We start from the raw sequence: 13,354 nt of genomic DNA, 5'->3' as shown, positions 1-13,354 counted from the left end.
AGTTTTTTTAAGCAAAAATGTTTTCCAGCAAAAAGGTTTGTTTTCAATATAATGCTTGCTTTGAATTTTTATATTGAAATAATATAAATATACAGGTAATGAATCTCAGTCTGTTATTGGAAAAAAATTGCCAGAATAAAAACATACCCTAAAGAATGTATGCCTTTTAAACTCTTGTATATATCGCTTCTTCCATATATATCTAACCTCTTTGTCCAGTAGGTTCATTGTATGCTTGAATACGTGTATGCTTTATTCCTCTTTTGCCTTAAGGGGTGTTGCGGCAGTTTATTTAACCGAGGATATATTTATATCAACACCGATGCTATTATCACAACCCAATAATTTTGTTATCAGAATCATCACAAATTAATGACCGAGTAGGTTCATAATAGGTACTCAGTGGTTTGATCCCAGGTGCGGTTAACTTTTTTTAATTCTTTTTTTTTCTTTCTTTTATTTCATTCTTGTTTTTTTCCTTGAGCTCTTTAGTCCTGTTGTTTACATTAATCAATTTAAAGTATTAAATCAGAAACTTTAAAACATGCCGAAATCTGTCAACAAGTCCCTGTTATTGATGATTAAGGTCGAGTTTGATACTGTATGGTCTTATGTTTGTGATTAAATATTGTATTAGTGTTGTTGTTTCTAGTAAGCCGTTGTGATCCCAATTAAGATTGTAAACTATATAAAAAAATTGCATAGCTCTAACAGTCTATGTACCGGTACTTGGGTTTCGCCTAATTGCTGTATTGTATGAAGTTTGACACAGACGGTAGGGATAGTTAAACAAAAAAATCTCTGTTAAAAGTACGGTGACCCCCTTTTTTATTTTTGTTTTATGATAACAATACGTAGACGAACATATTTGAGCAGTTTCGCAAAAAGTTATTAGATAGAACTTTTTTAAATTCCATTTTTGTGGTTAAAATAGTAAAAAACTGATGTTTTTTTGGGTGACATAAACATTTTAAAAATTAAATTACTTCAAATTTAACTTGTGTTCTCCATTTGTTTGGTTGTTTGTGGTTTAATTAAATGGTATATGATGTACATTAGCTTATATAATATCTACATGTTGCCAATTTCATAGGTTATTAATCATTTTTATGCAATTAGAGATTTTTCAGTTTTAATGAAAAAGTACATGTCATATAATGGTGAATAAAATCAAAACAAGGCCGGTGACCCTATGTTTTTATTTCATTTTTCATATAGTATATGTATGTAGTACTTGAATAAAAATTTTGAGCAAAAGTTATTAGATGGAAAAAAATCAGCAAAACTGCAGCAACACCCCTTAAGCAGGAAGAATTTTTGCTTACATGACACTAGTATTTACACACTATAAATAAGTGTGTGTGTGTTGTTTTTTTTTTAAATCCTACTTCCTAGCTTTCTAATCATGTCTAGGCCTGTGTTAATTTATGTTCTTAAATATGTACATTGACCAAGCAATTTCTTTGTGCATGTGTGCATTTAGAATCAGTACTGTTTTTTCCTAGATGCAGTCAAATGTAGTCTTCCTCTCCTGAATGATTTGTTTTCCTCATATATGCAAATGTGTTCTGTGTTTAGTTGTGTTAAATATTTAGAACTTTTTCTCCGTATCTGGTCAATATAAAAGTAAAATTATCACTCAGTGTTACCACTAACTAAATATTAAACTCATTTAGATACCTTCAGTGCCAATGATTCCATTTAATACATGTATATTTAATATAGTTTATGTGTAATTAAATTGAGTACTGAAGATATTGAAAGTGGTGAACCTATTAGCATTTGTGTTCTATTCACTTAACACTCTTCAGGTTAACTGCCTTCACTATAATTTGAAACTATTTCTTCATTTTCGATTTTATATGAAGCTTTTGTATGTGTTGGGTGAATTTTCAGGTGCTTAATAAATTTACACTGCCTGATTTAATTCAATTCAATGGCTTCAAAAGAAGTCTTTATTCTAGAATGTAGATAATATACGCAATTACTAGATAATGCAAGATGCTTTACACATTTTACAAGTCTATAAGAAATAGTAACATATTTAGACGTTTTAGCTTTCCCTGGTACTTTCCATTATTATCATAATGAAAATACAAATAAAAACTAGTAAACGTGCTCACATAATTAAACTCATTAAAAAAGTAACATATACTGTAGCATGTTTTCTTCCATTTGTTTATATGTCTATTTTTTACTTTGTTGCTTCAGTACCTTATATTGGATTGTGTTCTTTTGTTATTTCTACCCGTTGTTTCTTTGCCACATAACAATACTGTTTAAAACATTTCTATCAATAAGCATGTGTATCATTACAACTAAAATATAATGTGGCTTATGTTTGTTAGGGGTTTTATCAAATGAAGCACTGTATTATGTATAGTACTTCAAATGATATGCGTATCACTTTTGTGTATTTTCGTACGTTTATCTGATAATATAAACGTGTTAGAGTTTTTATCAAATTTAACACTGTATTATTTATAGTACTTCAAATGATATGCGTATCACTTTTGTGTATTTTCGTACGTTTAAATACTAATATAAACGTGTAGTCGGCGTTTACGATCGAAATTAAGATATGTAGTATATATAAAAAAAACAACAATATTTTGTAGATTAGACTATTTTTTTATATCTGAATCTCTTTGCAACATTATTGACACATGTAACATAAAACCAGGATTTATGACTGACAACTCTCTACTTGAACTTAAACTGCACAATATACAACCTGAAAGAGGCCCAGGATACTTTAAAATTAACAATAGCATTTTATTGGATACACAATATCAAACACAAATAAAACAAGAAATATTAAATACAGTTCAAAATAATAAAGATGCAAACCCAAACACCTTATGGGAAGTAATTAAAGGAAATATACGTAACACAACAATTAGATACACATCATTTAAACAAAAAGAAACACACAAACTTGAAACTGAAACCATCAAAACCATTGAAACACTTGAAAAACAATTAAATCAAACAAACACAAATGATACCACCGACATTGAAAATGAAATAACATTTTAAAAAAAAACAAATATTAGATGGAATCTATCATACACATATCAATGGAATAATACTAAGAGCGCGTGCACAGCATGTTGACCACAATGAAAAAAAATACAAAATACTTCGCAAACATTTAAAAACGTAGAAGTGAACAAAAAACTGTACACAAATTAGTAGTCAATGGCAAAGATATAACAAACAATACTCAAATACTAGAAGAACAACGTTTATTTTTCGAAACCCTCTATAAACGAAAACATGTTGAAAATCAAATATCAAACAGTCCATATTTGCTGACGATGCAACTTGTTTTTAAACGACAATTACGATTCCTTTCATAACCTTATGGAGTCACTAACCCTTTACGGAATGACATCAGGTATTAAACTAAAAAAAAGTAAATGTACTGTGCTACGAGTAGGTAAATTAAAACAAAGTAATGTCCTCTATAAAAAAGAAATGAAATTTAATTGGACATCCGATGAAGCCACAACGTTAGGAATTACTTTCACAAATAGTGAAAAGAATACAGTTCTTAAAAACATACTAATTAAATTACAGAATTTTAAAAACTGCTTAAAATCATGGCATCACCGTAAACTTACACTAATCGAAAAAACCCAGTATTGAAAACGTTTTTACACTTCCTAAATTAATTTATGTACTAACAGTTCTCCCAAATCCACCAAAGGATGTTATTAACGATATAAAATCAGCAATATTTAATTTCACATGGGACGGTAAGCCTGATAAAATAAAACGAACTCAGTTAATTCAATCTGTAGAAAATGAAGGTATCCAATTAACGAACATTGACTCATTCTTGAATGCAATCAAATGCAGCTGGGCTAAAAGATACCTAGATAATACCAATACGAGTAAATGGAAATTATTCTACCAGAAAATCCTAAAAAAATATGGTGACTCCTTACTCTTTGAATGTAACATCAGCAATACTATCTTACATGAAATTGCACACGAAAACATATTTCTGTCTGATGTTCTATCAGCATGGAGTGATGTCACTCATAACCTAGAAACCCAAACAGCAGTATAACTATTTTATGGAACAATAAAGACATAACTTCAAACAATAAGACGTTTTTCTATAAAGATTGGTTTGAACGAAGCATTAAATATGTCGACCAATTATATGACTACAGAATTAAGGATTTCTACTCTTTTGATGATATATGCTACATATACGGAATACCTTCAAATAATTTTCTGAAGTACTACACACTAATCAAAAGCATACCCATGCATATTAAATCTGAAATCAATACAAATAATACACGATGCACTCAAACAACATTCGTAGAAAACATACTTGGAAGAAAAAACAAAACGAATAAAATATTTTACACACTACAAATTAAAAACCCTACAGAAAACTCCAAAACCCAAAATAAATGGCAAGTCCTTTTTGGAGAACATGAACTTAATTTGAAACACATATTTACCACAACATATAAAGTAACTATTGAAAGCACACTGAGACGTTTTCAATATAAATACATTTATAGAATTATAGCTACAAATAAATATCTCTTTAAATACAAATTATCTAACTCAAAGTTTCGGAATTTACTCATTGAAATCAATTGACTGTAATAATATAGTGAATTTTATTCTTATATTGATGAAATATTTTATCTTTAACATGAAGTACAAAAAACAAGTACCAAATTGTAATTGTTTTGTCCATAGTCTTAAACTAAAAATCCAAATTGAGAAAGAAATAGCCCTCAGTCATGACACATTACAAATCTTTGAACAAAAATGGAATCGGATTAAATTCTCATAATGTTTGTCCACTTATATACATTTCACTCTAATGTTAGTTTATTTTTCTAAAATATGTTTGTATATTTTTTTTTCAATCTTATAAGATCATTGTGAAAATACAAGAAAACACACAAGTCCAGTATGCTTTCTTCCGACTTTATACAAATCATAATTTTTCATAACTCTTCTTCTGTTGTTCTTTTCTTTTCTCTTTAAAAAAATATATATTAGCATATCTTGTATAACATGTCTGAACTTTATTGCTTTGTACAATCACTATGTTGTATGATCATATACATGTATACAGTGTATGTAATATATTGAATTTAGAAAAAATGAAAAAAAAAAACATTCATAAATCTTCTTTTACCATTTCTCTAAATAAACCTTAAAATAAAATGTATTGTAACTCGACATTGGGAAATTGTGCCTTTCCTTAATCCTTAAACCTCAAGATGAAATGTCTTGATTCGATATGGGGAAATATTTATTTATTGGATATCACTGTAGGGAAATACATGTTTATTTATTAAAACAAATAAACAATACATTAATAAATAATTGATACACAGTCGATGCATAATATCGTTTGATACCTTTTTACTGCGTCACCAATTATCAATAAATTATTGCATTCGGCATCCATTAATTGAAGTCGGTAAAACACTTTGGAAATAGCTTTATGAATCTTGAATACAATATACATATTTACGATAATTAACAGAATCCTTTGATTAATTCTAAATATCCACAGCAATCAATTAATAAACACGGAACCATTTGCTCATATATGAGCAACAGAAGAACTTGTTGCCAAACTAACTAACTAGTCATAACTTATTTTCAGCTAATTATCGCAGTTTACAGTCTTGTATGAAATCATTCGTTTTGTTCTGTTACAAGTAAACAAATCATAAAAACGAACATATACATTGACGATTTCGAAATAACGGTGCACGTCTGTAATTTGTTTTAACTTTCGTAGAAATAACGTTAACGGATGTTTTAATTAGGTGATTATAAATATAACTAACGGTAAAAAGCTATTCATATGTGACGTTATGCACATGATTATAGGAACATCCAGTGCATTAAGTGTATTGTCAGTCTTTCTTAAACATGTTGGAACTTATTTTCAAACACAATGATACAAATTGCTTTTGCAATTGTGGGCCGTCCAACTTCATCGGCACCTGACTATGATCATCATCCTCATAGAAATCTATAGATGGAAACCACAAAAATGAGAAGTCAAACAAAGCAATTCCGACATATTTATATACTTCTGAAGCAAAATCCTTGCAGTTACTATGAAGGACATGATACTCATGTTTTAGTTTATTGGTATGATAGAGCCAATCAATTAAATTGAAAATGGTGGTTCTTCCACGAGATTGCCTCATTAGTGTTGGTCCAGACTTTCGCTGTGTTTGTCTGTAGTTGTCTCTTACGTCGGCCTCTTTCTTACTTCGTTGAATTGTTATCCCATCAGAATGCTTTTCGATGGACCAAAACCAATTTTGAGTTTGAAATACAATAAACATGTGATATAACAAGAACAGATTGGGTATGAATTTAAATAAACGTACTTTATATGCCCAAACTTTTATAATCAACTCGTTCGATCCAACGATTTCTCTTAGCAAAACCATAAGGATCTTGTCTGTAATATGGTCGTATTTCCATCCTTTTTTTTTGCCCGCATCGGGGTCGAAGTAGATCTTGTACTTCCACTCACCTCCTTTTATCTGTTTTACTGAACTAGAACTAGCAAATAACGAAGCCTGAAAAGGTTGATTATAAAAATGTTTACTGAATTGATCAGCGTACAAATGCAACATAATTATTCCTCTTTATAAACAGGCATCATGTTATTAACACAAAAGTAGCAGAATAGCTTATATGTTATAATTGTCAAACTTTTAAAAAAAACGGAATTCCGCAAACACATTCTGTGGTGGTTAAGCACACTTTGTCCTTTAAATAACGGAGCAAGTGGACAGGAAACAAAGCAAGGTTTGAATGCTATCCTGAATTGGTTCTAAGTAATTTGCAATGTATACAATATACATATATCATGCGCCTTGAACCAGCGCCTTGCCTCTAATAAAATTAATGTATAACCAAAAATGTTAATACGTTCAAGGGCGTGCTTTACGCGCTGGCTTCGCGTAAAGAAGATAAGCATCGTGCTTCTATTAATAATACATTGTATATACCTTAGATTGGGTTTCATATAGCCATTGCATAAAATCCCTGTTCATGTCAATTTGTGAGATATACGTGTTACTGAAATTATACTTTGATTTATTTAACCCGACGCTGAAGTTGTGTTATACATTTTATTGTTTTGTAAATGCTAATGAAGACGTACATGTAGAGAACATTCCTCTCTTGACATAGTGAACACATACATGAAGATGTTACTAAAATATAATCAAAATTAGGGTCGAACGTTTTAACAACATGACAGAATGGCCTTTTAAACTCCGCAATTGTTTGATATAGCAAAAGTAATACTTGTTAATATTATAGCATTTGGACTTAAGTGTTAATGAGTTGCTAGGTGTTACCATTTTCAATTGCGTAGTTAACGTCTACATCGCATATCTCTCCACTCGTAAAATAGTTACAATGGACGCGATCTGAAATAGAGGTTTTATGGTTGTCTTTAAACAACCTCAATAACAAGGAAACCATAATGCTAAATCCAGACAAATAAACACGGTCCAGAAGGATCGAAGACGTGACAGACACCACGACCAGCATTGGGCACTCGGTGAGTGCCTTATTTATTTTTCTAAGGTTAATTATCTAAGATGGCTGATCAAACAGTCCCGTATTAAAAAAATAAGTTAGCAAATTGGATCAAAAACATAGCAAAATATTGGATGCTTTCAAATTTGGTTGGGAATCGATTGAAAGTTGCTTACCAATCAAGTAGAGGACTTGTTAGCGATTATGTTCATCGGTATTGTACTGATAAATCATAAGAGTCATGGGCAACTTTATTAGCTGAGCTTACATCTAGATTCGCAGAAATTCAGGACCCTCTTTATGCTGCCGCTCTATTAAAAACGACCAAACAAAAAACAGACGAAAATGTTCAATTATAAGCGGAAAGACTCCAATCTCTAGCAAATGAAGCGCACGAAAACATTGAAGACAACCTCGAAATCATACAAAGACATTGCACATTGATGGACTAAAACATGATTATGCAAGCCTCAAATTAATGCGCGAAATCCTATATACTATCGGCAACAGTAAATACCGCTATGCATGAGCAAAATGTAAGGGTAAGATTCGAATTAGGATATCAAATAAATAAAACACTCAACAAGCACATAACGGACCTGTTCCCATTTTCATGGATCACATTAGGCCGTCTAAAGCTCGCACGCTTTGTAAGAAAGCGGGTCATGCTATACAAGACTGCAGACGTAGGAAACGCGAAATAATCGCAAACAAGACAGGATATGACAAAAATTGGAAAGACAAATTGACTGTTGGAAAAGTGGTTAATTGGGTCACTTCAGTAGAGAATGTACTCAAAGTAAACCATACATGAATAGAATAACTAAGATATTCTTACCAAAATGGGGTCTATTGTAGTACTAATAACAAAGAGACATTTAATATTGCTTTGTGTGATAGATACAATGATTTCAATAGGAGTGTGTCAATTTCGAAGTATTTTTTGATACAGGTAAAGATGTCTCAATAATTAGTAAACGGGCATACGATTTCCTATGAAACAAACCAGCACTTATAATAAAAGTAAATCTAAAATCATTTAACGGAAATTCATTATATGATTACGGGAGCGTAAAATTAAAATTTTAAATAGGGAGTATATATAAAGAACACTCGTTTGTCGTTTTTGAAGACATAAATAGAAATGTGATAATAGGAAGGGATTGTTTTACAAGATAATGGCTACCGTTTATACTATGTAGGATGTTTAAGAATCAAAGATTGTTAAGTGCCTCTAGAAGAAGATGTTAACCTGTCCACGAAAGCGAAATTACATAGAAATATTGTTTTCAAACCAAAAACTACTTAAAGACTATTTGCAAAACCTGAAAAAATGCATAAAACAAAACGAAAATTATGAGTTCAATGTAATTAGAAATTCTTTCTTTGATTATGAGCTCGGCTTAACTATCGTTAATGCAGTTGTCAGAACAAAATGTGACAGAAAAATAGTTTTAGTATTTAACAATACGCCTAAAACAATCAGGCTAAGACGTAATTGTGCCATAGGTCAAATTAAATCTATATAAGATAGTGAAATATGCTCTGTCGAAAACATAATCGAAACTAACCCACCAAAATCAGGAAGTTCGAGAAAAGAAATATTTTCAGATTTAAATGTAAATGAAGATCAAAAAGAAAATAACTTTCCCTTAATTTAAAAACACAAAACTCTATGTATCAAGAAACGGCTTAGAATGAACCCAAACATCCTCAGTAAAAGTTAAATATCCCAACAGGTGACCATCCACCAATTTAATTGATACCATACCGAACACTAATAAACAATATTATTTTCATAGATAAAGCGATTGTTAGATGCATATATTATCAGACCAACTATCTCCTCTCGGAACTTTCATATAGTAATAGTAGACAGAAAGAAAAATACACTTGATTCATATAAAGTTAATAATGCGTGATTTTAGAGAATTGGACAAAAAAGATTATCCATTGCCTCTTGTTGATGATATACTAGCCTTAATATTAAAAAGAAAGTACTTCACAAGTTTGGATTTATATCAGGATATTGGAAAACCCATTTTAAAGACTAAGACAAAGAAAACACACCATTTGCCTTAAGAGGTCTTTTTGAGTGTAACGTAATGCCATTCAGTATTTCCTAGGGTGGTCCAATATTCCAAGCATTAGCAAATACATGTACATTACTCAAAGGTTGTCAAGATTTTGCAGAAGCATATCAAAACGTTATCCTGATATTTTCACCTGACGTAAAATATCATTTATCACACATAAACACTGTGCTTCAACGTCTCAGCAGCTATAACATGAAACTAAATCTATCAAAATGTCAATTCTTACACCAAAATATTAAGTATTTAGGTTTCTTGATAGACGAAAATGATATAAGACTGGATATTTATGTTTTATCTATCTATCTATCTATCTATCTATCTAGCTATCTATCTATCTATCTATCTATCTATCTATCTATCTATCTATCTATCTATCTATCTATCTAGCTAGAGCTAGCTATAGCTAGCGATCTATCTATCTATCTATCTATCTATCTATCTATCTATCTATCTATCTATCTATCTATCTATCTATCTATCTATCTATCTATCTATCTAGCGATCCATCCATCCATCCATCCATCCAGCATCCATCCATCCATCCATCCATCCATCCATCCATCCATCCATCCATCCATCCATCCATCCATCCATCCATCCATCCATCCATCTATCTATCTATCTATCTATCTATCTATCTATCTATCTATCTATCTATCTATCTATCTATCTATCTATCTATCTATCTATCTATCTATCTACTCTCTCTCTCTCTCTCTCTCTCTCTCTCTCTCTCTCTCTCTCTCTCTCTCTCTCTCTCTCTCTCTCTCTCTCTCTCTCTCTATCTATCTATCTATCTATCTATCTATCTATCTATCTATCTATCTTTCTATCCATCTATCTATCTACCTATCTACCTATCCATCTAACTACCTACCTATCCGCCCGCCCGCCCGCCCGCCCGCCCGCTCGACCGCCCGCCCGCCCGCCCACCCCACCGCCCGTCCGCCCGCACGCCCTCACGCCCGCCTGCCCGCCCGCCCGCCGGGACACTGTCCGGAACCTAATTTTAATCTCACGTGTCACTTTGTGACTCCACATTCACCCTGTTTTTTAATTGTACATCAAACTGGGGTATTACCCTTTCCTTAATGTATTTCATTACTTATCATCATAATAAATAATTACGATGCGTACATGTCCTTTGCGGGTTTACTTCATACACGTACGACCGATGTTTATATTTACATAAACTGTTATGTAGTAGCATCCCTACTAATTTTCCAGTGATAGTCGGTTCAATTTTAATTAGTCATGTAATCGTTAACAATGCACTAAACATGATATCATTGCATAAGGTCTTTTTATAGCATTGTATAGGTTATCCATAATCTACTTTTGATAAGTGAATATACGATATATAATATATAATTCTGATCTAAAACTGATTTCCAGATTGATTTCGTATATAAAATACAGAAAGATATGCATAATATTGCATCCGTCGTCATCCTTTCTTACATCAAAGCAAGCAAAGAAGGGAATCTTTAAACCATGGAGGGAAATTTCCATGATTATTGACAATCATTTCGGAATTGACCATGAAACCAAGAGCACTTCCAAAAATGTTGCACTGCAAATACTAAAGTGTACTGTCGATTCGCTATACAACTTAAAATGCAACAAATAAAATCAACTTTTAATTCATTCACCACTATAATCACAATTAATCCACAATAGGAAAAACAATGTAATAAAAAAAATTAATTTGAGCGCACTTCCTATTTTTAATGACGTTGATTCCGATAATAACATATTCCTTATAACCTATGGACAACTTCTGTAAGAGATACTGCTTGAGAAACTGAGGGGGAGGCAATTTTATATGGATCATATACAAATAAACTAATTGCAAATATTAAAAATATTCATTTTATGCTTTTCGGTGGTTAATAGATAAATATCAGTGAATTAAAACTGATATTTCATTGTTTAAAACAGTAGGAAATAACAGTGAAAATTATCTATATTCTCATTGTTTTAACGGAAGTATTTATTGATATCTTTGGTTTCCCCCATTGTAAATTCCCAATTAAAGGAAATTTTACCAAGGGCGACTACTCTGCATTGATGTTTATAAAAGATTCGGATGATCTTCCTTTTAAAATACATGGGGGAGGGCGCCAAACGGGGTATTGTAGTCCGGAATGGCAAAAATACAAAAATAAGCATTTGTAAGCATCACATATAAAGACAATTTGTAAGTTAAGATTAAAGTAAATTGAAGCCTATTGGCCGACTTGCAGTAATGAACTCAGTATTGATGTTAGTTCACTTAAGTTTATTTTGCAAACAATAGGAAAGAGAAATTGAACATGTAATCTGAATGTTCTGTATCTCAAAGTTACTTTAAAAAAATTGTTTTCAACTACAATTTATTGTTGGTGTAACAAGACAAATTTCATTATAGAGTATGTAGAACCGAAAATATACAAATTCTACATGTGCACATTCAAAATGTAATAAAATGTCATTTAATACCGTATATTAAGGAAGAAAACATCACATAACTCATAATTATGAGTATCAATTAAATGCTGTTTAAGCGAGTTAAATAAAATATTTTGATTCAAAATGGGAAGTGTTTCTAGATAAAGTTCCATACCTTACTCGATGATATGTTTCCTTATTTGTATAAGATTAAACAACAAATGAAGACGTTTGCTTCTTGTTTGTGTAACAGTACTTCAACGCGTATAAGCAAAATAATATTATCGTATCTATTGCGTGTATCTCTAAAAAAAAAGATATTTTTTTACAATTTATAAGTGATCTTTCTCATTTTTTCCGGTAAATAGAAAAACATGTCTTACTCTCTTAATCGTAAAATATATTTCTAATTTATGTTGTTTTTTTTTCATAATATTTGTCCATACTTCTTAATGTTAAAAAGTCAAATGTAATTAACTTTAAATACCTGTTAATGTCTGCTATCATATACGAATACCATCTGAAAAGAAAGGTCGCGTGCACTAGGTTAAACCATGTAATAACTGATCATATAGACACATGATATATCATTTAGTATAAACATCACATCGCCTGTTGGTCGCAGTAATATTGATCGTACATTAAACGAAACTTGCGACCAACTTTAGTTGTAGATTACCGACCGATAGATGTTATCGATTGTATGCGATACGCTATCTCCTGGACAATAGTTACGATATCATATTGAATGTTTGTTACAGTATGCGTACATAACATGAAAACGGTTTCAAATTCATATTAATACTTATGTTCACATAAGTAGTATGTGAGTCATTATTTCGTCTAACCGTTATTTAACGCTTTAGGTAGGTAGGTAGGTAGGCAGGCAGGCAGGCAGGCAGGCAGGCAGGCAGGCAGGCAGGCAGGCAGGCAGGCAGGCAGGCAGGCAGGCAGGCAGGCAGGCAGGCAGGCAGGCAGGCAGGTAGGTAGGTAGGTAGGTAGGTAGGTACATGTGTCCGTTGTTAATCGGAAATAAGTTATAAGTCAAGTTCATTGAACACGTTAATAGTTGTTTACCAATGTGCACACATATCTTGGTAATTTCATTTTGAATTCACATTCTGCGGTTTATCATATACGTATGTGCCTTTCACTTTTCAAGCATAAACGTGTGATTAGTATTTTTTAGACAACTAAAATAAGAGTGGTATGCCATTTCTTGATATTCGCATAATGTTTTTTCTCTGAGTTCCGAATTAATG

The 13,354-nt window shown here is 31.7% G+C and overlaps 1 long non-coding RNA gene across 1 annotated transcript; it reads right to left on the bottom strand.

Moving 5' to 3' along the window:
- Positions 1-2,620: 2,620 nt before the first annotated feature.
- LOC127869231 (uncharacterized) lies at positions 2,621-12,754 on the bottom strand. The gene is made up of 3 exons (XR_008044482.1): positions 12,580-12,754; positions 7,383-7,454; positions 2,621-6,593 (listed from the first exon to the last, which is right to left on the bottom strand). It is a non-coding gene; the product is annotated as an uncharacterized LOC127869231 (long non-coding RNA).
- Positions 12,755-13,354: the final 600 nt, after the last annotated feature.

Source organism: Dreissena polymorpha, chromosome 2 (genome assembly GCF_020536995.1).
Source record: "Dreissena polymorpha isolate Duluth1 chromosome 2, UMN_Dpol_1.0, whole genome shotgun sequence".
Classification (NCBI taxonomy): domain Eukaryota; kingdom Metazoa; phylum Mollusca; class Bivalvia; order Myida; family Dreissenidae; genus Dreissena; species Dreissena polymorpha.
This window is presented reverse-complemented; position numbering and strand designations above follow the sequence as displayed.